This window comes from Dermacentor variabilis, chromosome 3 (assembly GCF_050947875.1).
Source record: "Dermacentor variabilis isolate Ectoservices chromosome 3, ASM5094787v1, whole genome shotgun sequence".
Classification (NCBI taxonomy): domain Eukaryota; kingdom Metazoa; phylum Arthropoda; class Arachnida; order Ixodida; family Ixodidae; genus Dermacentor; species Dermacentor variabilis.
In genome coordinates, this window is record NC_134570.1 from 676,318 (window position 1) to 703,145 (window position 26,828).

At 47.2% G+C, this 26,828-nt stretch overlaps 1 protein-coding gene across 1 annotated transcript in view; it reads right to left on the bottom strand.

Moving 5' to 3' along the window:
• LOC142575075 (kinesin-like protein KIF12) overlaps positions 1–26,828 on the bottom strand; it is a 769,060-nt gene that overhangs the window by 495,669 nt on the left and 246,563 nt on the right. The gene's annotated exons all lie outside the window — the stretch shown is intronic.

Below are 26,828 nucleotides of genomic sequence, written 5' to 3' on the forward strand. Positions count from 1 at the left end.
TTTACATAGGGAATACTGTTGTAAAATGGGGTAGTTCTATGTTTGTACAAAAATCGGGAGTTTGTATTGGTTCTAAAGTTGCGCCAGTTTTGAGCGACATTTATCTAAGTCGCGTTAATAGAAAACTGCAAAATAATCTTAAGGAATTGGCGGTGCATACGTTTAGATACGTAGACGACTATCTGGTGTTTTGTTCTCGCGATAACTACACTAAGAAAGCTACAGATATTTTAAAAGTTTTTAGGGAATGTGGTGGGGGCCTAGGTTTCACGCTAGAGATTATCCAGGGCAACATGTTACAGTTTCTAGATCTTTGCTTAACATTCCAGGATGAGCATGTCTGTTGGCATTATTCGCCTAGGGCCAAGAAGCCACTGCTAAAATTTTCTTCTTGCCATTCTAAACTTGTTAAACAGGGGATAGCTTATTCAACTCTCAGGTCTGCCATTACTAAGTCATGTCCACACAATATGCAACAAAGTTTTTCACAACAGATAGAAAGGCTTGGAAAGGCTAGCTATCCTGTGCATTTGTTATCATTAACCTGCGAAAAACTTGTAAAATGGGTAAAAAGCCCTGGTAAGAAACAAGAAAAACAGAAAAAAGAAACGAAGTTTGCTGTAGTACCCTACATACATAGATTATCCCATGGATTAAAGAATGTGGCCAATAGGTATGACGTCAATACCGTTTTCTCGGCCCCACGCAAGTTGGCTAGCATGTGCCCTTTGATAAATAGGAGACTTGAACAGGAAGGCAAAAAAAGAAAAGATGATTGCGGGGTTAAACATGTGTCCCCCTTAGTCCCTTGCAACACGGGTATAGTTTATCACATTCCACTCGCGTGTGGGAAAGCTTACATTGGACAGAGTGGTAGGTGCATTAACATTAGACTAAAAGAACACAAACATTCACTAAACAACCCTAACGCATCACATTTAGCGGCACATTGTTTCGATTGTGGTTGCAATCCTTTCTTTGAAGACACGAAAATTCTTTCTGGACATAGATGCCAAACCACGCGGGAAATTATCGAGGCTTTCCACATAAAAAGATTAGGAGACACTTGCGTCAGTCATGCTTCGTTGTCTCTGTTAGATTGCGAATTTGAGTACCTTCGCAATACGTGTACTAATCTGAAATAACTTTTGTTCTTTGACTTCCATACTCCCTGATATGTTTAACTGATGCTTTTTACTTTGTCATGTTCTCATGCTACGGTTTTTTGCAATCGCCCTTATATATGTTCTTCGTTTCAATAAAAATTTAGTTGTGAGTTAGCGCTTGTCCTGTCTGCTTCCTTTCTGTGTCCGTGTTCACTTCGCGCTAGAACCCAAAATACTTGGGAGTATACGCACAACGCTCATTTGTGCCTTGTCAACGTGGGAGCAGTGTTGCCAGGTCGGACGAGGCAGCGTAGCCCAAAGCTAGAGTAATTGTAGCCCAAATGTAGCAAAAAACAAAAATAGCAAAAAAAGTGTAGCCAAATATAGCCATTTTTATTTGCAGTTTTATTTGCATATGCATTGTCGCATTCGTCTACGGCAATCTCTTTTTGCGCAACCTGTCGTCACAAAATGTCCGTGATGTCCAACCTTGACATCAATAGCAACTGCATGCTGCTTGCACACAGAACACTTTCTGGTTGGCCCAGAATTGCTGCAGAGGTCGAAAAAAAAACTGACCACGGCGCAGCCGAGAAAACAACTACATAGTACCCCCACTCTGCAGGGCTGCCGTCGTGAGCGCACAGTTCCCCGCTAGGGACCCTGCAGTAAGCGCACACTTTAATAATAATCTTTATTTCCATCGGGATGATGGAGGAGGTTGTGGGTAAAAGCTGCTCGTAAACGGCAGCTTGACAAAGGCCTACAGCCCCCTTCTACAGGGCAACAACAGCAAAGCAGGGAAAGACACACACAAGTATGCATATAATTTCTTCGCAATTTAGCAGAGGCAAAAATTACAGGATCATTTCATAAATGCAATAGAAACAAAGAAAATAGAACAACAATCGATACAATAAGTGCAGAGGGTATAAAGCTGTACAATAAACACAGGATTAAGTATACACATTATAGGAATACAGGCGGAGTTACTAGGGATGTGTGCAGTGAAGCTGTCGTAATTCACGCTTAGATATTTTAGGTAGGTCAGTCGCGGATTTTTTGCAGTTGTTTAATAGAGTTGGAAGTGTGAAGGATAATTTTTCCATAGTGTAATTGGTTCTAGGAGTTGGTACAATCTACTCCTCTTTATGAAGGGTAGTGTAAAACACAGTGCTCTTTTTCAGTAATGACAACTCATGCAGAGATTTTAAGATGATTTTTTAGTTCGCGCTGGAATGCAAGTGCTAGCTTATAATTGTAAAGATTGAATACTGGTATTATGCATGCTTTCGAGAAAAGACCTTGCGAGTGACTATTGTATGGTAGATTAAAAAGTACTCTGATAAGCTTTTTTTGAAGTATAAAGATCCTTTGCAAATTTGTATACGTGGTTGTGCCCCAGACCAAGAAACAGTAATTAAGATGAGAGTAAAATAGGGAATTATAAAGCAGGATCTTTACTTGATACGGGAGATATGGTCTGTAATGGGAAATAATGCCGACTGCTCGATCTAACTTAGCATCAATGTGACTATACCATAGCATGTTCTGAGAAAATGTAACACCAAGAATTTTAATATTATTTTTCATTTCTATTGATGCGCCACCATAACTTAAGCTTACATGAGAATTTAGCTGCCTCGATTTAGGACTAAATATCACAGCTTTCGTCTTATTAACATTTATGTTTAGATGGTTTACTACTGACCACGTTTTAAGCTTAGTAAGGAGAGAATTCGCGTCATTGTGTAAGATATAACAGTCTGGAGCAGATAGAAATATACTAGCGCCGTCGGCATACAAAACATATTTAGGTTTAGTAGAGAGGTTAGTGAGATGATTGATGTAAATGTTAAAGAGAAGCGGACCAAGAATGCTGCCCTGAGGAACACCTTTAACTATGGATTTTAAATCAGAACGATACGTTTCGATTTGAACGAACTGCTGTCGAAAACTGAGATATGATTTAATAAGTTCAAGAAAATGACCTCGGATTCCATAAATTTCCAGTTTCTTCAGCAAAGTTAAGTGATGAATACAATCAAATGCTTTAGAAAAGTCGACATAAATACCTAGTACGAAGTTCTTTTTTCCTAATTCGGACAAAATAAATTCCTTCTGTTCCAGCAAAGCTAATTCGGTCGATTTGTTCTTCCTAAATCAATATTGAGCATCTGAAATAAGTTTGTGTAATTCAAAGAACGAGCAAAGCTGATAATTGATAAGCTTCTCCAAGCCTTTGGAAAATATGGGTAAGACGGAGATGGGTCGGTAATTATTCATATCATTAGGATCACCCTTTTTGAAGAGCATAGTTACTTTAGCGATTTGCATTCGCTTTGGAAAGCATGCACTTGTTAGGCAAAGGTTAAAAATATGGGTTAGATATGTAAATAAGACATCCAACAGATATTTCACCGGACGTGTCTGAATTCCTTCAGCGTCGCAACTTGAACTATTATTTAAAGAAGAAAAAAGTGATGTAACTTGATCCTCTGTTACAGGGCTTAGAAAAGCAGATGAATTATTTCTAACGGGCATAAGATTGTAAAAATCTACAAGTATACCTTGATCAGAATAATGAAGTAAATACTCATTAAAGGAATCTGCAAGGGCGCAACCAGACACTTAACAGTCATTTATTGACAACTTCTCGATTCTAGGTGAAAGTTTCGCGCGTTTAAAAACAGTGTTCAACTTTTTCCATACGAGGTCACTTTTCTTTAGGCATCTGTGGAATTCAGAGTAAATGTAACTAGATCTGCTTTTTTTAACCTCCTTGTTTAATTTATTTCGGCATGCCTTAAATTGCTTTAAGGTATCGGGATCTTTTGTTTTAATAAACTGATGGTAAAGCATATTTTTCTCGTTGATTTTCCGGCGCAGTTCTGGAGTTATCCAAGGTTTGCGGATTTTTTTACCTAGCTTAAAAGTTTTTATTGGAAAATGTCGCTTGTAAACCTGCAGGAACTGGTTGATAAATTTTTCATACCCTTCGTCGGCATTTTTTATCTTCATTACCCACGTAAAATCTGACTTAAGTAGTTCAGTCCTGAAGCTGTCTAAATTTAACAGAGTAATAGATTGGAAAAAAAAATGGGTGGTCGGCTTTTGCATCCTTCTAAATTCTGCTTCTTTACCATAACAAATATCGGAAGATGGTCGCTAAGACCACATGATATAGCTCCTGTTGTGATGTCTGTATTATCAAAATTTGCCACAAAAAGGTCGAGCAGTGTTTTATTGTCTTTCGTAATTCGGGTCCGTAGTGTGATTGCATTATCGCAACCATTTGGTGTAATAAGCATTTTCATGTTTCTTTGTTCGTTAGTGTTTGCTAACATATCTATATTAAAGTCACCGGCTAACGTTACAGAGTAACCATTTGCAGAAACGAAATCGAGAAACTGCCCATAAAATAAAAAAAAAAAAAGCTTGACACATTTCCATGTGGGTGCCGGTAACAAACAGAAAACACATGCTTATTTAGACGAACTGACAATATTGCAATGTCATCACATAGCACAGAAAAAGAAGGAAGCAGTTCACACTTTACATTCGGCTTCATCAATAGCATGACTCCACCACCACGACGATTTTTTCGATTTAACGAATAAGGAGGAGTATTTTAATGATTGGAAAATGTAGAGAGGTCGGCCGGATATTGGAGCATCTGGCCTGCTACTCTACGTAAGGGAAGGGGAAGAGGGGAAGAAGAAGGGTCACAATGGGGGATGATAATGGGAGGAACGAAGTGAAGGACACATTACACAACTGGTATCACAGGCGTGAGTCCAGGCCCGTGTCACCTAGGAAACGTGAAAATACACGCATTGTCTCTGTCGTCTGCCATCTCTGTGGCCATGCGCCTAGCAAGAGGTCCTCCGACAGTGGTCCATTTTGTAAATGACTCAATGTATCTGCCATTGTCAGTCTTTCGCGCGCATACTCAGGGCACACCACGAGCACATGTTCTATAGTCTCTACAGTACCACACACTGAACAGTCCGGGGAGTCTGTCCGTCCAATAATGTGCAAATATTTGCGCGTGAAGGCGACGCCTAATCGCAGTCTGTGTATCAGGCATGCATGAGGGCGTGGAATTCCACGCAGAATAGGAAATTTCCTATCGGGATCCAGCCTTTTAAGGGGGACGTGACGAGCGTCTGGCTGGGCCCAGTATCTTCTCGTCGCACTCCTCATTAATTCCGACAGGAGGCATGTGATGTCCGGTCTGGAGAATGGCACTACAGTTCGCAGGCCATTGCTGAGGGCGCGTCTTGCTGCAGCATAGGCCATCTCGTTACCGTTGAGCCCACAGTGTCCCGGGATCCATTCGAACACTATGCGATGGTGTTTTTCTTGAGCGCATGAAAGTAGCTCGGTGATCTGCAGTGCCAGAACCTGATATGCGGTGTGGCGCAGGAAGCATCCCAAAATTTGCAGCGCGGGTTTTGAGTCAGTGAAAATGCACCACTCTTGAGGTCTTTCCCCGCAGATCTGGCGAATCGCTTCCCGAATAGCCACAAGCTCTGCAGCGGTTGATGTAGAATTATGGTCTAGTATGAAACCTCGAGTCATCTGTTGGGCTGGTATCACCACAGCTGCTGTCGATGCCTTTGGTGACGCGGAGCCGTCTGTGTAAACATGAACATATGTCTGGTATTCTGACCAGATGTACGCGAGAGCAAGTTGTTGTAGTCCACTGACGGGAACCAATGATTTCTTTAGTATGCCGGGGACATTTACGCATACGGAAGGTTGAACCATCACCCATGGTGGTTTGACGGGGTGATATGGAAGGGCATAGCCTGATGTTATGTGGGGTAGATGGCAGCGGAGTGCACTTGTGAAACTGCTGTCCGGCCGCTCATGTAGAACCGACGTCAATGGATGGCAATGGTGTCGTGTCAGTAAGCGTAAATACACACGAAGTGGTTCGTGGGACAGGTATATCGATAATGGGCGTACGTGGGCTTCCTCAATTGTGCCTTTGTTGGAGGCACGCCGTGGCAACCCGAGGCATATTTTGAGTGCCTGCGCTTGGACGCTCTTAATGTCCGTAAGCAGGAAATGCTCAAGTTTGAGAGTATCGGAAGGCTGTATCGAATGTAGCCTACGAAAAGAGACTGATAAAGTCTTAGTAATGAGCCTTCCGTGGGGCCCCATTTGATGCCTGTTGCGAAGCGAAGAACATGGCAAAACAGATTAAGTTTTTGCTTCAACATATTAACATGCCTCGTCCATGACAAATCGCGGTCGATGATAATGCCCAAGAATCTGTGGTGGGAGACATAAGGTATTATGACACCGTTAATGGAGATCGGATAGCGGCAGACGGATTTGCGCGTGAATGCAACCACAGCACATTTTTCGGCAGCTAAGCGCAAACCCTGACGCCGTATGTATCGTGAAGTAGATGACACAGCCCGTTGTAATTTCGCACGTAGTTGTGGGCGTGTTGTACCAGAAGCCCAGATGCAGATGTCATCTGCATATGCACTGATGTGGATGTGAGGTGGAAGTTCGCTCACCAGGCCAATCAGTGCCACATTAAATAATGTTGGGCTGAGAACTACTCCCTGAGGAACTCCACGGCATACCTGATGACGGTTAGTCTCTCCGTCAGGCGTGGACATGTAAACGAAACGGCCGCTGAGGTAGCTCACAATCCACAGGTAGAGCCGGCCGCCAATACCCAAGTCATCTAGGGCATCGAGAATGGCTTCATGAAGGATGTTGTCGTAGGCCCCTTTGATATCTAAGAAAACAGCGGCGGCGAGTCGGCGTTGACGTTTTTCATGTTCCACTGTCGTAACGAGGTCAATCACGATGTCAATTGAAGAACGACCCCGCCGAAAACCGGTCATCATGTTCGGATAAAGATCATTTCTTTCCAGAAACCATTCGAGCCTCGCCAGGACCATTCATTCCATAACTTTTCCAACACAGCTGGCTAATGCAACTGGGCGGTATGAGGTAAGCTCATAAGGAGTTTTTCCAGGCTTCAAGAGAGCAACCAGGCGGCTGATCTTCCACTGCTGCGGAACAATACCGGAGACCCATGTGTCGTTGTAATAATTGAGCAGCGCAGTGCGACCAGCCCTGCCAAGGTGAGATAGAGACGAGTACGAGATCCCGTCAGGGCTAGGAGCAGATGAATGCCGACACGACGCAAGAGCAGCCTCTAATTCGGACATCGTAAAGAGCAAGTCGTAGTAGTCACTTGAGGAAAGTGGCGCACAAACTTCGAATTGGATTGAGGCTGGTTGAGTTGTGCCCACAATCATTTTGCAGAAGTCGTCCGCTACCTCTACATCATTGCGGCGTTGGAAAAGGGCCAGAGCTCTGAAAGGGTACCTTTCTTGTGGGGGAAAACGTAGGCTCCTGACTACATGACGTGACAGCGGCTTGCGAGGATCCAGTGATGAGCAGAACTTTCTCCAGCGCTTCCTTCCTAATTTCTCGAGGTGGCGCTTTATTTGTCGTAGAGCTCGGCGACAAAGGGCGAGATCGTACGTGGATTTCGTCCTTCTATATTTCCTTTCAGCGCGCCGTCGGACTTCACGCAACCTCTCGAATTCCACGTCGATAGGAGACCTCGGTGTAGGTGCACATACGTTCCGCGTGGCCTCACCAAGGGCGGACGTGATCAAGTCTTCTATTTGGGTTGGTGACTCGAGATTCGCACAGGAATTCTCCACGCATGTCTTCAAAGTGGGCCAGTCTGTGCACCGCACATGAGACGAAGTGGTAGGTGCGAACCACTTTACGCAGATATACGTTGGTATGTGATCACTGCCATGTGTTTCCACATCACTGAACCATCTAATAGAAGACTGTTTAATAGAAGACTGTTCTTTTGCTTTATTATATGACAGATAGTACTCAATTATTATTTTTAGTTATATACAATAATATCAACTACGAACTCTGTTTTTTAGCTAACATGAACGCAAAAGAATGTTCAGCATCATGCCCTTGTGGTAGCCTAGGGCAATCCCATGCATTCCCGGTGCTTATTTTCGAACCACGGTGAAAACTACAGCTTCTGGCCAGGGAGCGGTCATCTGCCTCGAATATCTCGCAGTATCCATACGTGCAAGATTATTTCTAATGTTCGTGTTGCCAGTCCATGTCTGTGATCGCTCTTAGTCACGGAGACCAGGCAACATTCGACCAGGCTACAGCAGCGTTCGACACAGGCAAGCGCAGAGGAGCGCAAAAATTTGGAGGATGTTTCAGCTTCGCCTTTAAGAGTGGAACGCGATATACTTCAAATATCCCTGACTACTTGTCACGCTTCCCGGCAATCGCAGCTTTCTTGCGGATGCGCGGAGGCGCGTGCGACGGTATTGTTCTAAGGAACAGAGTGGGCCGCTCTAGTAAGAAAAGGGGTTTGTGTTTGAGTTTTCGCGTAACAGAATTGTGTTTTCTGGTATACCTAAATTAAACTCCGACGCTATCATGTCTGTAAATTGTGTTTAGGTCGTACTTAACGATTTGTCTGACGTATTTTACTTGGAGCAATTGAATTAGTTCAGTAACGCCTCTGCGCCACGCGGAGGGCCTGCGTGGTTGTGGTTCGGAATCATTTTTCGAAGCGATGTCCGACGCCGACAACAGATCTTTTGCGACAAGGGGCCCTTAATGCTGTCGCGTTAAAACTGATTTCGACATGTTTGGAAAGAGAAGCTCACCAGCAGCGTTTTTTTTTTTAAATTTTGTTTTCGCAAAGGTACGCCTAAATGCCACCATCATTTTCCATCGTCTTCCACTGTCTCCTCCGCGCAGGCGCGCGAAGAGAAAGTCGAAGATGAAGGGGCTACGAGAGAGGGCGAGGAGAGCGGAGTTGCGAGTAGGGGTGGGAATGAAGCGGATTTGCTTTCCTGCATGCCTGATGGATGGCGCTAATATCCTAGGCTCTAAAAACAGTTGCACCTTTTGGGGTGTATATTTACCTCACGACAATAATCCTCATCTGTCTTTCGCCTTTCCTTTCTGAAAAATGCTGCACTCGCTACGTTCCTGTCGAGAATGCTCTGCCATGCCGTTCGTGATTTGGAAGTATCGGGCTCGCATCATTAAACAAAGGAAATTCGGGCAAGACAGATGACGATTATTGTTGTGAGGCAAATATACAGCCCAAAGGGGGGTGCAACTATTTTAGGAGTGTATACGACGCCTCGATGCCACTACAGTGTACTAGAAGGGTGTAATGCTACGCTTCTCCGTGGGAGGCGACGCTGACATCGAGGCACCCCGCTGCCACCGAAGCGGCGGAGTTGCCGAGGCCGGTTTTAAGTGCATCTAAGATCAAAACCATCGGCTAAGACAACGGCGCAGAGAGGGGAAGGCGGGGGCATTCCGCGCACGCACTCGCGCACAGCTGCGATGCCGGCTCAGCCAGCTAAAACATATATCCTTCCAGATTTTTTTCTGCTAGGTGAGAGCCAGCTCTCGAGCCTGGATTGGGGCGCCACTCATTGCCCATACAAAGCCAAGTCGCAGATCTTCAGCAGCCTAAATATAGCCACATAACCAATTCGCCCAAGTCGACGCAAATATTTTTTTCTGCAGCCCAATTTGGCTATAGGCGGTGTGCACGCCGATGGCCGCGCCACTGGTGGCGGCCTTGCGCGGAACGCACGGGAGAGGAGCGAGCCGCGCGCTGTAGCACGCCGTAGTTTGCTGCGTCGCTGATAGTGCTTCTCCGTCTTATTTGTGTTTTGAGAGCAAAATAGTCAACACCCTTGGCATGTGTGGGATGGCCAAAGCTTCCGAAGAATGTCGAAGAAGAATTGTTGCAGGGTTGGGGGCTCAAATACCGGCGAAAACGTGCCGGCGATAGGGTTCTAATTATTCCCCGCAATGCCTCATCAGCAGGAGCAACGGTGGCAATGGATCGTCGCTTCGGCGCGAAATTTCTTGTTCTCATCCTTTCCTTCGTCGCTTCGGTTTCTTTCATTAATATTTTTTTACTCGATTGTAGTTAGACGCGTAAGCGACGAAGTCCTTCTGCAGTGCAGCATGTGGTTTAAAGGCATTTTGCTGAAGTTCGGAATGCCGTTTGCCGCTTATATTGTTTTCCGCTTCTTTACCGCGTTGGGCTAGCTAGGCAGCACGACTGCATGAGCGCATTGTGTTGTATGTTAACGCTACAGAAGTTTGCAAGAACTGAAATTGTTAGTTTTATGTTGCCCGGTAAATCCTCGCACCAGCTGTCGCGGACTTCATGTTTTTACATCTATTTTATGCGTGGCTTCGCACATGTTTAACTGTTGCTAGTTGCTTCATGCATAACTCTTGATTCTTTCGGGCTGCGAGGTTTTCACCCTGCCTCGTTTGTAAAGGGTATAAATCACGCTGTGTCTTATCGGAATGACACCAAGCAAGTGCTTCTTTAACAGCTTTATTCATTTCGCCCGAGGGCATCTTAGATATCGTGGTTTTTTGGGAAATGTGTTTAGAAAATAGGTAGCTCAGGGCGAGAATTGCTAATAGTTGCTGCATATGGTAGTTTGGTCCATTTTTCGCTGATCCATTTTTCGCTGAATAGTTCGCGTCACGTTTGGTAAGTCATCACACCTTGATGCTGTCAGAGCAGACTTAACACGCCGAGTGATTTGCTTGTTTCACAACGTAGTCGCTTCTTGCAAGTGAATTTTGTACTCAACTGAATTATTTCTTGTTATGCTTACGCCGCATAGGACTAAACCCGGCCTTGCCGCCAGCGCTGGATCTAATTTGACTGGCGCTGCTCTGCCTTTAAATATATCATATGGCACCTCTCTCTCGTAACATTTAAAAAAAGTACTGCAACGTTAGACTATAACTTTGTACGTTTCCAAGCAGCTCCCTTAGGGAATTTAAAATTGCAAAAACTGCAGCGCGAACGGCAGTTCATCGGCGGTACAGCGCTAACACGCGCTTTTATTAACCCGTGCGTTTGGTGGCTTCGTTGACTACAGTGTACGCGTTTCTATCAATAAATTCGCAATTATTCTTCTTCAGGCGACTTTCACTACACTTATTCGGCGGCGTCACATGTATTCATCGGCAGGAAAATCACAACGGCATATGCAGACATCGCACCGTGCGGATTTGTTATCTAAGTCTGCACTAACGACGGATGCTTATTATTGAAGTACAGAAGCAGCATTACGGCAAGGGTAGAATTAAAGAAAAAACACGGTCGAGACATCGCATTAGTCAACAAAATTTGTCGGCTAGTTTACATGAGCTCCACTTCATGTAAATGGTCTTCATGGCGTTTGTCTGCGGGACGCACCTGGCGCGTATGTGGACCATGTTGCCCCAAACACCGGTAACGTCTTGTTCATACCCGCTCCCACAGATGTCTGCGTCTTCCCTACAGCTGTCACCGCAGAAGAAGCAGTCTGGCGCCCGAACAAAGGACAAATCGCAGCCGCGAACTTCAGTCACCCTTGCCGCAAAGCGTTGTCGTCTGCTACTGCTCCCGCGCGTATTGTTGGAAGCGCCCGCTAGGTGGCTATCAGTGGCGCCTCTATAGGCGGTGCACCAGGCCTATATATAGCCAAACCTTGCAACAATGCGTGACGTCGGACGAAAATGACCTCCTCCACCACAGACACGTGGTTTCGGGGCAGCGCGCGCGATTCGCTGCGACAGTATAGCAACGTCACGCACACGTGGCCAATCCGCCTTTTGCGACGCCGAAGTGCGCATGTGCAGGGCCGAAGCGGCTCAGGGCCGAAGCGATTTCGCAGGCGCACGGGGCGCATGGCCGGTCTCGACTCTCTCCTCCGAGTGAGTCGAGTCCGGCCGTGGCAGGCGCTGTACTTGTCAGTTGAATGGAGGCGCAAGCCGTTTCTCTTAAACCTCTTACAGACCGGCACACATCCGTGTCTGGCCGTTGTACACGAGGCTTACCCCGATGTATGTCGCGACGACGCATGCCCGGCCTGCGGGCCGACCTCCACTCTAGCACACAGGCTCTGGGAGTGCAGGTCGACATACCCCAAGTTCAGCAAGGAGGAGTGAGACTCGTTTATGCGTAGCCCAATGCATTCTGCCAATGCATCCTGCCAATGCTGATGATGCCTGCCGCTGCCTCACCGTTCCTACTCGTAGTGTCCTTGAAGGAACGCAGCACCAATAAACATTTTATCAATTGGTGGAGGTTGCTGGAGTTCCCCCTATCGCTTACATCCTGGAGCTTGGAACCCGAATGTTTCCGCCCATCATGACCGACAACACAAACGCGGCGGTGCCTTCGCCCGAGTCTGTCATCTTCACTGTAGTTCCCCGGCAACGTGACCCGAAGGTCTTCAGCGGTACAGATGACAGCGAGGTGGAAGACAACACGTCTGCGCGCATAACAAGTCGGACCACGCCGCGAAGTTGACCAACGTCGTATTTTATCCGACTGATATTGCTAAACTCTGGTCCCATAATCACGAAAGCGACACCCAGGCATGGTCAACTTTCAAGACATCGTCCACTGAAGTGTTTGGTCCGCGTGCTGTCCGCAAACTGCGCGCTGACCAGCACTTGCACGCCCGAGCACAGCAGACTGGCGAAACTTTCACGAGCTACATTGAAGAAGTCCTCGACCTTTGTAAACGTGTGAACGCCGCCATGCCCGAATCAGATAAACTTCAGCACATTTTCAAAGGCATCGATTATGGCACATTCCAAATGCTCCTGGTCAGGAATCCGCACACCGTTTATGAAGTCGTCGCCTCATGTCATAGCTACGATGAGTCAAAAAAGCAACGCACCTTGAATTCGGCAGCCTCAATCGAACACCAACTCGCTATCGCGTAGTGTTACCGTTCCCGAGCACTATCCACTGCTTTAGCAGATCAAAGACTTCGCGCGCGAGGAAGTTGCTCGTGCACTTATGAGGGTGTTTGCTTGACGACAGGGGTACAATGAGGACTCGATGGCAACCAAAGGTCAGTGAGACATCTCCCATTGGATTCTCATAGGAAAACTGCAAATGAAGCTCTGCAGGGTGATATGGGCTTGACAAGTTTTGAAATTAGGGAAGCTCAGAGTAAAAATGATTTTCAAAAACGAGTGTGGAATATAAAAATTGACAGTGGCTTAGCTCGGCTATGCCAAGTCACACGTAGCGAAAGCTAAGACATAGCATGGTTACCGTTGGTTAATCTAGATTGCATGCCCAGGTTAGCTTGGTTGTCTAGCTCTGTTGCGGCGTTTAGCCAGTCGTTCGGCGCGCTCTTTGCGCTGGGCGATTCGTTTTCTCTTCATCTCGTTCCAATGTGAATTCCAGGCCTCCTCCTGCTTATCAGAATTGTCGCCGTCCATACTGCCGCCTCAACTGTGGTTGCGGCTCACGCGAGCTTTCCTTTTCAATCCTCCGACATGTTATCAGGCATGCGACACAGCTGGCGAAACGAGCGGAGGCGAGCGCAACGACGAAGAACGCGGTCTGACCTCATACCAAACGGCGGCACCCGAAAGGCGCGGCGCTGCGCAGCGGCGGAACATAAAGTCATAGAGTTAGTAGAACAACTCTAGAGGAAAGGCTGGGCCGGAAAAGTGGGAACCTCTAGGGCGCCGCCCTGTTGCTACTGGTCAATGTGGCCAGCGCAATTACTATTGAAAGAGCTGAAAGCAAGTACAGGTCACCTTATGCTTTCTCATCTAAAAACGCATACCTGATGGCTTTATGAAGGTGGTACGTTAATATTAAGTTTACAGAAAGCGATCGCTAAGTCCGCGACTTATGTAAATCACGATGTACGCATTCACGCAATAAAGGATGACGCGAATTTCGGTTTCGAATCTGTTTTTTGGATGCGTAGTAGTTTCGTACAGTTTAGGTTTGACATGCGATCGCGCGTCGACATCGGACGCTATGGCACACACACTCGTGCCTTGTGTGCCACTGAAGCCCCGAAGTGCATGTAAGTAAACAAAAGTAAACACATGTAAGTAAACAAATGTATCTCCTTGTTGAGAATATCACGCGAGTAGGCAGCTCTTGTGGTGCATCACAATCGTTTGAGAAGCGTCACAGTAGAGCATTTTTCTGCATGGGGAGCGGTGTTTTTATTTGCAGGTTTCCCTTCAGTAGGAAATTGCTGGACAGGCGGACCAGCGCACCGGAATTGTACTGGCGAAGCCGCAAGCAACTCAAAGAATCTGTTTAATTGTTGCACTTTGAACAATCATGCTTCTACAAAGGCCACAGCAGACAAACAGCCTGATGCCGAGTATTTCTGTGCCACGAAGTAATCAAGAGGCGAGTGCCTAATGCGGACGAAATCGAGTGCATCGAGACTTAGAACGGCAGAAAGCTCAGCTACTTGGTAAGGATTCATTATGCAAAACAGAGGTGAGGCGTGCAGACAGGACACAAGAGTAGAGAAGTGGGCGGCGCTCGTGTTGTTTGCTTGTAAATACTCTACTCTTGTGTCCTGTCTGCAAGCCTCACCTCCGTTTTGCATAACGAGAGCATCAACCCACATATTAATAGCGTAAACGTTTTATTAACTGTGCAATATTTTCAACACTTCCTTGCATGCCATTTCATGTTGAATATCTTTTCTGGTCACAAATTTGTGCAGCGAATCTATTTGCATGATTGACTCCGGGCCTGCGGCAACGTTCACTTGCACTTGATGCTGAGTCTTTTACATGTATCCATAAACTGAAGATATGCACATCAGATTCCTGCGAGCATTTTCAAAATTCAATTATTTTAGACAACAGGCACATATGCAATACTGACATAAACCCGAGTACCACTAAGCAGCTGGGACACATTTTTGTTGACCATACTCGCAGGTAAAATAAGTAGATCATGTGGACAGCTCCAGCTCATTCTCCTTAAATCAGTGTGTAAAGGGGTATGCAAAAATATTTTTTTTTCTCGCGCACCGATTATTTTGCTGTATAAGCAAGAGAACCCACCACGTTAGTGTAACGTATCTTGCACATCACACTAATATGTGCTTTAATTTACCAAGTGAGATGAGTTACTTTTATGGCTCATTCAGTCATATCATACTGCAAGCTGCATTCATCAATCTTCAATAGGATTTTGCAAATGTTTAATGAAACATGTTTCCCTTTTATGCAGATATGCAATGGCATGCCCTTCCGTGTGTTCCAAAGGTAAAATTTAAGCTCTAAATTAAAAAAGACATTTTTAGTCAGAAACAAGCAAAAATGGTGAATGCAGAGTATCGAAGCCCAAGGTACAGAAATTATGAGAAGTGTCGAATGATTTTAAGGAAAGAGTCGTATTTGAAAATGCAAGACTCTTTAGTGGAGGTCAAGCAAGTCAATATAGGTAGAATACTCTGCAAAATTATGCGAGTGAGGGGATGTCGAACAATGGGTCAGGAAATGCGTTGTTTTTCTGCAAAACAAAAGCTGATTGCCATTACATAAGTCATTTTAGCATTATGAGACTGGTGCTTGATAAATTCAGAAATAAACAAAAATAAAAAATAAAGCAAAAAGCAAAAATAAAAAATAATTTAATGATGCTCTCTCCACACTGGGATAAATAAAAACAAACACATCACATCTAATGTGGACATATCAGACGCCTTGTGATACACTAAAGGAAAAATTCAGTTTCGAGCTATGGAACTTGCTGCATAGATGTGGGGGGCCTTGCACTAATAGTGATAGTTACCACTGCATTTAGAAATTGAAAGCATTCGTGCAGACAAGGATGATTCTTTATATTTTTGGCTACCACTTCAAATGCCTCCACCAAGTGTTACAATGCTGCACGCAGCCATACTAAGGATCTCGCAGCAACACCTGCAGGTAAAAAGCAGAAGCAGTCAAAGTCCTGGTGTGTACTGGACACTATGTTTGAAAATTTTTGGACAAGAAGAGTGCAAGAAGCAGACATAAATGCATTGATTTCAATAATTTCACATTTGAATGGCCTTTTCTTTTTGCTTAGACAATGCCGACGCCTAGTCACAGCAGCTCCCTCATACAGACTCCGCAAGCCAAGAGGTGGTGGAGGCAAATGCAGGTAAGAGGCAAGAAGCAATAGCACTGGTATCGACATTCATCTAATTTCTTTCTTTTTCTTTCGTTTAGGCAGCCAGCACACCTCGAACAGCCACCTTGACTGCGGGTGTGTCACCCTAGTCGCCAAGGAAACATTTGAGGGAAAGCGGCAGGCAATGTGAACAGCCACTTCTCCATGTAAACGATACTCTTTCTCTCGGATGACTCCTACGCCTCGCCAGGCCAGCACACTTGTGCACAAAGATGCCGTGGAGGCACGTGCAGGTCAGAGGCAAGAAGCAGTGGCACTGGTGCCGACATTCACCCAATTTCTTTTTCTTACACTGAGGCAGCCAGCACACCTCGAACAGCCACCTTGACTGCGGGTGTGTCAGTAGATTCCTGTTGTACATATGCTCATAATAAACTTCAGTAAACTTGAACTTGATAATAAACTTGAAGGCAAATGGGACATTGATGCATTGTATTTTTGAACATTTATTGTACACATACAATATATGTTACACTTTGCAGTACTACAGAGCGTATTTTGAAGCTTCCCCCTATATTTTGCACCTTTAATTACGTATGTGTTGTGTGGCCCTCAATGCAGTTCATGTTGTAGCAGCTGCTTTGTCTGTGTATCGCACATTGGCTTAAGCTCGTGATATCCACATACTTCTCTCACATATACAAAATAAAGTTCTATGTAGTCCTCAGTGTTACAACAAAAAATGAAAGTAAACAATCCAATCGTGGAATTGTGTTTAATACAGTGATTCCTATGACAGTTACTGACAAGTTGACAACTTGAACTGGTCAATTGGTACATAGCCTCCTCTATTTTTCAAAAATAAAGGAGGCTATGGATCCGTCATGGCAAGGAATTGTATGTATACATAAAAAAGAGGGGGGTATGTGTGTGTGTGTGTTTGTAGTAGGGGGTATAGGATTAGGGCGGTACGAAAAGATGTACCAACACCGTCCTCTAGACCCATTGCGTTAAGGTACCGTAACAAAGCGTATTATGCATAAAGTTCACACAACCAACTCTGATATTACTGCACACGCCAGGCGACGCGAGCTACATTTGTCATGACGCATTCGCGACTGCACCGGATGCCCTCCATATTATTCTCTTTAATCGTGCACACTGCACCGAGGCAAAAGAAAGTTCATGGGCGCAGGTGCCTTTAAGGTATCTCGACCTTGCGAGGCTCTGCTGCGCGTGCCAGGGGAGCTGTCCGTGCGAACACTCTCTGGCACACACCTGCCTCGGCGGCCCCAACCTACGTACCGTTCTGCTTCGAGCTTTGATCCCCCCACTGTCCCTTGGGTGCCCTGGAGTTCCTGCGCCGCCTGCTTTATTATAATCTCAGGTGCTCTCCTGAGACTTCCGTTTGTAGGTTACGTGTGCCCTACCCCAACTGGATCAGTGCTTATAATAATAAAAAAGCCCGATCTATCGTCGCGACGATAGATCGCGAAAGCGGCTTTTGCAACATACCGCGCCCGTGCGAAGAGAATTACGGAACGCCAACGAGGAATCTGACCACAGCTTCGAGCTCGTAACCTCGTCGAGTGACACTCCTGCAACAGGCGTGACCGCTGAAAACCGCACACCACCGGAAACTTCAACAGGATCATCCGTCGGTTGCATAACTGCCACCTGTACGGCCAACATGGACCACACCCGCACCGTCCCGCAACATAGAATAAAGAACCAACTTATAAAGCCCAAACACACGGCTGCACGCACACATCACGACAGTACAAGCGAGACGCCATGCTGCTACGCTGCTACTGTTGCCGGATTAAAGCTGACTACTGTCACCAAGTCTAGCAAGCGCCTCAGGAGCTGGCAACCTCGACGCGTAGCAACATGGCGGCGCTCTTGCGGCTCCCGATTTCAATGCATGGGCCCTATGGGTAGCTTGTCCTCTAGAGTCAGTATAGTAACTCTATGCATAAAGTCCCTTGATAATTTGAAAATAGGGACACTCTTTGAACTCTGCCGCTGCCGCGCGACCTCCTCGCCTCCTCCTCGCCCCTTGTGCGTTCCCCCGTGGCAACCAGTTTTGCCCCCGTTTTTCTGAACGACGATTGGTCTCCCTGCCGTTGCCCTTGGAAACGCGCGGACCTTGAGTTTTGCTCGTGTTTTTCTTTTTCGTTCGCGCCATTTTCCTCAGCACGGCTGGCTCGGCGCTTTAGCTCGGCGTAGCAAACGTTGTATGCTGTGTTTCCTGCTCTATGTGCTAGCGCTATGCCGGGCTGCTGCGCATATAACTGCAGCAAGAAGCCTGAAGATAGTTATGCCGTTTTTATGATGCCACAAGGAAAGCGTGACGGCTTGCGCAGGAAGCAGTGGCTGCATGACATTGGCCGAAAGAACTTTGTTCCGGCAAAGAACAGCGTTGTTTGCGAGCTGAGGCGTCTTTCTTATAGCTCGTAGCAAAGCATCCCGTAATGCTACATTTTTTTTTTTCATTGTTCCTGCCTGCTCACCAGCGTTTTTGTTGCGGTTGTCCTCAGTATGCTTAATATTCTGGGGCGGCTCCATCACCTCGCACGTCGCTAACTGTTGTTATTCAGTCGGAAGTGCAGCATTATAGATTCTGCTTCGCGCCCTGAAAAAATTAGTGGCAAATATACCCGCGGTATTGCAGGTGATGCGCGTTTTTAAGTTTTAAGGCGAAAGCCTTTAGAGCTCTATGTTTCAAGGTCGCGTTGTAAACTGGAAGTATTATGTGACCCAAGGAAGGCCAGAGGTGACCCAAAGCATGTCCACCCCTGTATAAGAAAATGATTACCCAAGTTAATTAATTCATCATTAGTGATTGACATAAGGTTGATTAGGGAGGATTAAGGTTGATTAGAGTGTATTAAAGAAGATTAAGGTGGATTAGAGTGCCTTAATAATGATTACGACGCATGAATAAAGATTAAGGTGGGAGGAGGATTAAGGCGGGATATTGTGGATTAAGGTGAAGGTTTGATGAAAGGGTATTAAGACCGATTAGGGTGCATGAAGAAGGATTAAGGTGTATAAAGGAAGATTAAGGTGGATTAGGATTGCTAAAGGAGGACTAAGACCGATTAAGATGAATTAGGGTAGATTAAGGTGGATTAGGGACCACGGAGCTGGATTAGGTTTGATAGAGGTAGATTAGGGTGTATTAAGGTGCACGAATAAGGATTAATTTGGATGGAGGATTATGATGGATTAGCGTTGATACAGAAGGATTAAGACCGATAAGGTAAGCTAAGGTGCATTAGGGGCGATGTAGGTTGATTAGGTTGTATTAAGGTTGATTGGGAGTATTAAGGTGGATGAAGGAGCATTAAGTTGGATTAGGGTGGAATAAGGTGAATTAGGGTTCATTGAGTATTAAGACCGATTAGTCTACCATAATCCTCCTAATGCACATTTTACCACTGAATCCACATTCATCGAACTTAACCCTCCTTCATTCACTTTAATCCACCATAATCCACGAGAGTCCTCCTTAATGCACGCTAATCCACGTTCATCGACCTTAATCTACTCTAACGTTCCTCAATGCACTTTAATCCTCCTTAATCAACCCTAATGGTTCCTAATTCACTTTTATTCCACCCTAATCCACTGTAATCGTCCTTAATACATCCGAATCCACATTCACCTACCTTAGGCCACCCTAATCCTCCTTCATTCACTTTAATTCACCCTAGCGCACCATAATCCTCCTTAATGCACCTTAATCCTCCTTAATCCACCCTCATCCTTCTTCATGCACTTTAATCCACCCTAATCCACCATAATCGTCCTTAATGCACCTCAATGCACCTTCATCCACCCTAATTCACCGTCATTGACCTTAATCCAACCTAGTACTCCTTTATGCACCTTCATTCACCCTAATGCACTTCATCGACTTTAATCCACCTTAATCGTCCTTAATACACCCGAATTCATCTTAATCCAATCACTATTCAATCATTACTTTGCTAATCATTAATCATCTCTTATACGCGGCTGAACATGCTTTGGTTCGCTTCCCGCCTTCCTTCGGTCACGTGATATTTTGTGTAGCTCACAACGGGACCTTGAAACAGAGGTCTAAGGCCTTCGCTTAATAAGCCACACACAAAGAGATGTGCCACAAGCAATACTAGATCAGATGCACGAAGTAAATCATCTGATCATATGGCAGAAAAATTGTCTGGAGAATAGAAGTCGCCTCAAAGCTCCTTTTACATCGGTATACACCGTGCATACGGCGTTAAGAAAAAAACAATCTCCTCATAAACGTTGCCTCCAGCATTATCGATGCTGTTATTAGCATTTCTCAAAATTTTCAACCCCACTGGGCCACGCAACTGGCCCAACATAACACGCCTCCATAGAATCCTGCGGCCCGTCCGCGGGAGCCCAGGAGGAAAAGCGCGCCGTGCGCAGCCCGCGGGCGAGGAGAATCGAGGAGGAAAGCGCCGTGAGGAGGAGAGTGTCGCTACTTTCAAATTATCAAGGGGTTTAGCGGAATTAACACCGGTGGTTCGGTGCTACTAGTGGCGCATGCGTAGTAGTGACTGGGGAGCGAGCGAGAGAGAGAGAAATATTCGCGGCGAGGCGCGCGTTGTGACGTCATGGGCCTCCTCGGAGCACCGCCACGGCGAAATCGCAAGTTCGCGGCCAGTAAAGCTTTCACTTTAAAAGAACATAAATGGGCTGCGAGAGGTTTCAGGTATTTGTGCAAGAAATAATTTGGAGGACGCTGAAGCTTCGCCTTTAAGAGTGGAACGCTATAGCATTCAAAGCCTATGACTGCTTTTCAGGCTTCGCGGCAACTGCAGCTTATGCGACCGTATAACATTTACCGGGAAACGCTCGCGGCGAACGCTGTGCACGAAGGCAAGCTTTCTGTTAAGGCACGTTTATAGCCCGACGTTATCGGCGCGCGGGCGAGCGTCGTTCGCGGTCAGTCAGGCTACGTCGGTTGCGCTGCGCCAGCCGAGATGCCATCCCCTCCATTGGCGGCGAGGAGTCACGGAGTCGCCATCTGTCGGAAGCGCCACCCTTGCGTAGTATGAGGGATCACGTGGCGCGCTCCCCGTAGGTTTCGCTTACGGCGCTCAATAAAAACACTACGCGGCAGCCCTCCTGGACATTTATGTAGCTATTCTCAAAACAATGGAAGTTTTCGAGTGTCGATATAATAATCTTGGGCAAACAAAGCACAGAATCGTTTACAGACGCTATCTCTTTACCGAATACGTACAGTGAACGCCACTGCGCGCGGTCGCTGCGATAGAGTCTCCCGAACCGGCTTCTTGCGTGAAAACTAGCCAAACGCTGAGAGTAAACTATGTGATATATGTTCTTATAGAGAGTGGTCTGTATAGCCTAATGGCGCATAACAGAACAAAGCCTCAATGCGCGCAGCCAGCGCACGGTTTCACGGCAACCGACTGACAATCTGCGTACATGTCCGCGCACAATGTTTTGCTTTCGCTGTGAGCGCATTTTCGCACCGTGCCGTGAGCTTTAGGCCGCAGCATATGAGCATTTCCCAGTACACTAGCAACTATTGTTGCGTGGACGCTATCAGAACTGTTGAAAAATAAATTCGTTATGACTTCGACGTCTACGGCGACTGTGATGTGCCGTCGCGACGATTCAATCTTTTTTTTGTCTTATAAATTGTTGGACGTTTTAATATTATTTCTCAAGTTGCGTCGCACTGTATGTTTATCAGTCCTCTCAACGTGCGATTTCCCGCTGCTTCTTTTTTGTAATCCAGTGCATTAATTCATAGCACAAACATGACCATATGTCATGCCTTACTTTAATATGCGTCTTACCGCTCCCTTTCCGTTCCAGAGAACTTGCCAGTATCTAGCATCAACAAGTTCATAGACCAAACCGTCCTGACATTAGCCGGGCAGCGGGCGCGGGCGAGCGTCTCAGTGCGCGTTTTCTTCTACTCACCGAACATCGCGCAGTCCCAGCGCCGTAGCAGAAATCTTCCTCGCGCGTGTGCCTGGTGCATACGCGAGCTGTAGCCGATGGCTGTCTGCCGGTTCAAAGTTTCGCCAGCCAAGCTTCAAGCAGCTCCTTGCCGTGCGGCTACGTGTGAATAAGGCTGACACCGGGCTCTGTTGCGTACGTCCGGCACTGCGGCACCAACCAGTAACTTACCATGCTGCACGCCTCCAAAGACAGCCACTACCTATTATAGTAGTTTCACACGTTGTCAAGCGGACACCCAAGGCGGTAAAGCGGCAACACTTAATCAGAACCGCGGCGCAGGTGCGACTTTAAACTTTCGTTTTCGGCTCGCCTCGGCGCTTCCGAAGCAGCCGACGCGGCTGCAGTGTCCACGTGATCCCTCATGCCACGTCACGCCGACGGTGGCGCCAGCTTTTCCAGTGGTGGAGCTCGAGGCCAATACTTCAACGCGCGCGCCGTCGGCTGCTATTTTCGGAGCATGCGCAGAACGTTAGCCAAGTCGCGCGCCGTCCGCAAAAGCCGTCTGCGGAGTTGTGTTGGTGCCTTTTTCTTCGCGCGCAATGCATTATCCGCCGACACCGACGCGGCCGACGCGCGAATAGCTCAGGAGCCATATCGACGCCGGGCCCGTCGGGGCGCGTCGGAAGCGGCCGGTTACGTTGGCTGCGCCGGTGCGCCCGACTATGGAGGGGTCGTTTTCGTCGACGTGGCGTAGCGTGCGCGCGCGCGGGCGTTACGTCGGACTATAAACGGCCCTTTAGAAACGCGGCCTCTTGCGTGTGTCGATCTCCAGTTATTGTTTCGCACGTTTATTGTATCAGTCTGAGAAGAACTAGCATAAGATATATGCGCTGTCGGTGTTTTTTTTTTTCATTGCACTTGGTTGTGGGCTGCCGTTCTGAAAATTCCGAGGAGGAAAAGGAGGAAATAACTTTATTGCGTGCCCTGCGAGTTGGTGGGGAGGGCCAAAGGCCCTGCCTAGGTGATGGCCAGGAGTTCGTGGGTCCTGGTGGCATCCTCGGCCCGCTGGACGGCCCAAAGTTGATCCTCGAGGGCGGGGCTGAACAGCGCGGCTTCCCAGCGCGTGCGAAAGCTGCTGCTAGAGGCCGCGTTCTCTTTATTGTTATACATCCCTTGGCATTCCCATAATATATTCTCCAGAGTGGCTCTGGATTCACATGTGTTGCATTTGTCCATTCGATATATATCCGGATATATGATGTGCGAGAGCGCAGGATTCGGATACGCCCTAATTTGTAACTGCCGCCTTGCGACAGACTGCTTATTTGTCAATTTTGCGTGAGGTCGCGGGAATATGCCCCTCTGTAACCTATAGTGTTTCGTGATGTCATTATATGTGGTCATTCTGTCCTCCCATTCCCACTCATTTACCGCATCCTCACGTCCGGAGAGTGTCGGGGCGTCACTTGCGACTGCGGCTCGGTCCGTAAGCCCTCGAGCCGCGTCGTGTGCCGCCTCGTTGTTGCCGTCCTCCGCGAGGGAGTGAGCGGGTGCCCAGGTAATGTATATATTTCTTTTGCAATTCTGGCCTCCTGCAAGAGTTTGTGGTAACCTATGTCTAATCTCTCTAGGATGTGTCTGCCTGCTCTAGTCTTAGGGAGGCGTTCATATTGAGCCGTACATTGCACTTCAATGAGCTCGTCTATCGTGTTGTGTAGACCTAATTGCACCAACTTGTCCGTGCTTGTGCGGATCGGTAGCCATACGGCTAGTTTGTATATTTTCCGAATGAGGCATTCTAGTGTGATCTTTTCCGCGACCTGCCATTTTAAGTACGGCGCTACGTGTACTATTCCATTTATTACGAAGAGAGAGAAGTGGTTCTTTTGGTGAAGCAGGAAAGGCTAGCACTATTTTCTGCAACCCATGCGGGAGTACGGCTCAGCGCCAGCAGAGTGCGGAGATGGGATTAAACGAGAGAGAGGGTAGGAGGGAGAAAGGTAGAAGGTCGTCCTAGCAGCATCAGAGCAGCCCGGCAGGGAGGGCCCAGTGAGTTCAACCGGAGGAGTAGGCTGGAGGTAGACCGTATTGGCCTCGAGCTCCACCACTGGAAAAGCTGGCGCCACTGTCGGCGTGACGTGCTAGGAGGGATCACGTGGACATAGCGGCCGCGTCGGCTGCTTCGGGCGCGCCGAAGCGAGCTGAAAACGAGAGTTTAAATTCCCTCGTACGCTGCGGTCCTCATTTAGTGGCGAGATTTTCCCGCTTCGAGTGTCTCCTTTACAACGCTTGAAAGCACTACAATAGGTAGTGGCTGCCTTTGAAGGCGCACAACATGGTAGGCTACTGCTCGGTGCCGCAATGCCGGACGCACGCGACGGAGCACGGTGTCAGCCTTATTCACACGTAGCCGCAGGACAAGAAGTTGTGTGAAGCTTGGATCGCGAAACATAAAACCGGCAAACAGTCATCGGCTACAACTCGGGTATGCAGCAAGCACAGACGCGAGGAAGATTTCTGCTACGGCGCCCGGTTTACGATGTTCTGAAAACTCGCACTGAGACGCTCGCCCGAGTCCGCTGCCCGACTAATGTCATGACGGTTTGGTCTATGAACTTGTCGATGCTATAGATACTGGCAAGTTCAGTGGAGTGGAAAGGCAGCGGTAAGAAGCACATTTTAAAAAAGCATGGCATATGGTCATGTTTGTGTTATGAATTAATGCACTGGATTGCAAAAAAGGAGCAGCGGGGAATTGCACGCTGAGAACACCGATAAACATACAGTGCGACGCAACTCGAGAAATAGTATTGAAAGGTCAAAGAAGTTAGTAGAAAAAAAAGATTGAATCGTCGCGACGGCACATCACAGTCCCCGTAGGCGTCGAAGTCTCTACAATGAAATTATTTTTGGACAGCTCTGATAGCGCCCACGCAACAATGGTTGCTTGTATACTGTCAAATGCTCATATTCTGCGGCCTAAAGCTCATGGCACGGTGCGAAAACGCGCGCGCGGAGAAAGCGAAACAGTGCGCGGACATGCATGCAGACGCGCAGACGGTCGCTGCGAATCTGTGCGATCGCTGCAGTGAGGCTTCGTTCTATTACGCTCCATTTAGTTATACAAACACTATAAGAACATATTTCACATAGTTAGCTCTCAGCGATTACCTCCCTTTCACGCAAGAAGCCGGTTCGGGAGACTCCATCGCGGCGACTGCGCGCAGTGGCGTTCACTGTACGTATTCGGTAAAGAGATAGCGTCTGTAAACGATTGTGTGCTTTCAGTTTGCCCAAGATTATTATTTAGACAGTAAGAAACTTCTCTCGTTTCGAAAGTACTTACAGAAATGTCCGGGAGAGCTCGCGCGTTGTGTTTTCAGTGAGCGCTGACAGCAAAACCTATGAGGAGCGCGCCACGTGATCCCTCATACTACGCCAGCGAGGCGCTTCCGATAGATGGCGACTCCGTAACTCCTCGCCGCCAATAGGAGGCGGCCCAGTAGAAGCGAAGTAGTGGCGAATCAGGAAGCCCGAGCTGGTGGGATGGCCGTTAGGCCATCCGTCTTTGTAGAAATTTTGCTGCTCCGACTGTGAGTTGGCTGCTACTGGTGGGCAGCCCGCCGGCACCGCCTTGGGAAAGCCGCCTCACCAGCCTGTGCCTCCTCTGGTGAACCAGAGACTCTGGAGCACCTCCTGCTGGCCTGTCCTGCTCACCTGCAGCACCGCGGCCGACTTCTGCAAGAGTTCCACCACCTGGGGCTCCCATGTTCACGACAGGAAGATATCCTCTTCCCCTGTCGTAATCAGCTACCAGCCTTCCTAAGTGTCGTCGAGTACCTCGATTCGTCGGGGCTCTCGGCGAGACTATAGGAAATTTCTATTACGAAGGCCTGTATTAACCTGATCGTGTTTTCCTCTCTCATCCCGCTATGTTTGTTTGCTATCCTTCTGATTAGCCTCATGATTTGCGCTACAGTTCCCTCCAGTCTTCTGAGGGTTTCTGCGTTTTTGCCCTTGGCTTCAATGAGGAGCCCCAATACCCTGATCCTATAGACTTTAGGTATGGGTTTACCATCAGCCGTCTTTAACTGTATCTCCTTTCTATGGGTGAGATTTTCCCTGTAGTTGCCTGGTTTGCGACCTCTGCGAGTCGGTCTGTACAGACAGCAACAGCTCCGATTTCTCTGCCGAGCAGGTTAGCCCTGTCCCCTCTAGATATTTTTCGATTGTTTCGACCGCTGTTTGAAGCGTTTGTTCTATTTGCCCTTCACTTCTGTTTCTCACCCATAGGGTGATATCGTCAGCGTATAAGATAAGATTGAGTCCCTGGATTTCTTGTAGCTTGGCTGGCAGCCCGATTAGCGCCAGATTGAATAGCACCGGTGATAAGACCGAGCCCTGTGGTGTACCGGCGCTGCCTATCTCGATCTCCTCCGAAACTAGGTCCGCTATCGTGATCTTTGCCTTTCTGCCCGTTAGAAAATTGCGTACGTAATCGTACGTCCGTTTTACTAGTCACAGTTCTACTCTATCTAGTATCGTTGCATGTGTTACGTTACCGAAGGCCTTTCTCAGGTCCAACCCGAGAATTGCCTTTGTCGATCTGCCCGAATCTTCAATTATCTGATGTTTTAGCTTTAACAGAGCGTCCTGCGCTGAGACATTTCGCCTGAATCCTATCATCGTGGGTGGGAGCGTATCCCAGTCCTCGAGGTAGGTGGTCATCCTCGATAGGACCACGTGCTCCGTGAGTTTCCCCACGCAAGAAGTGA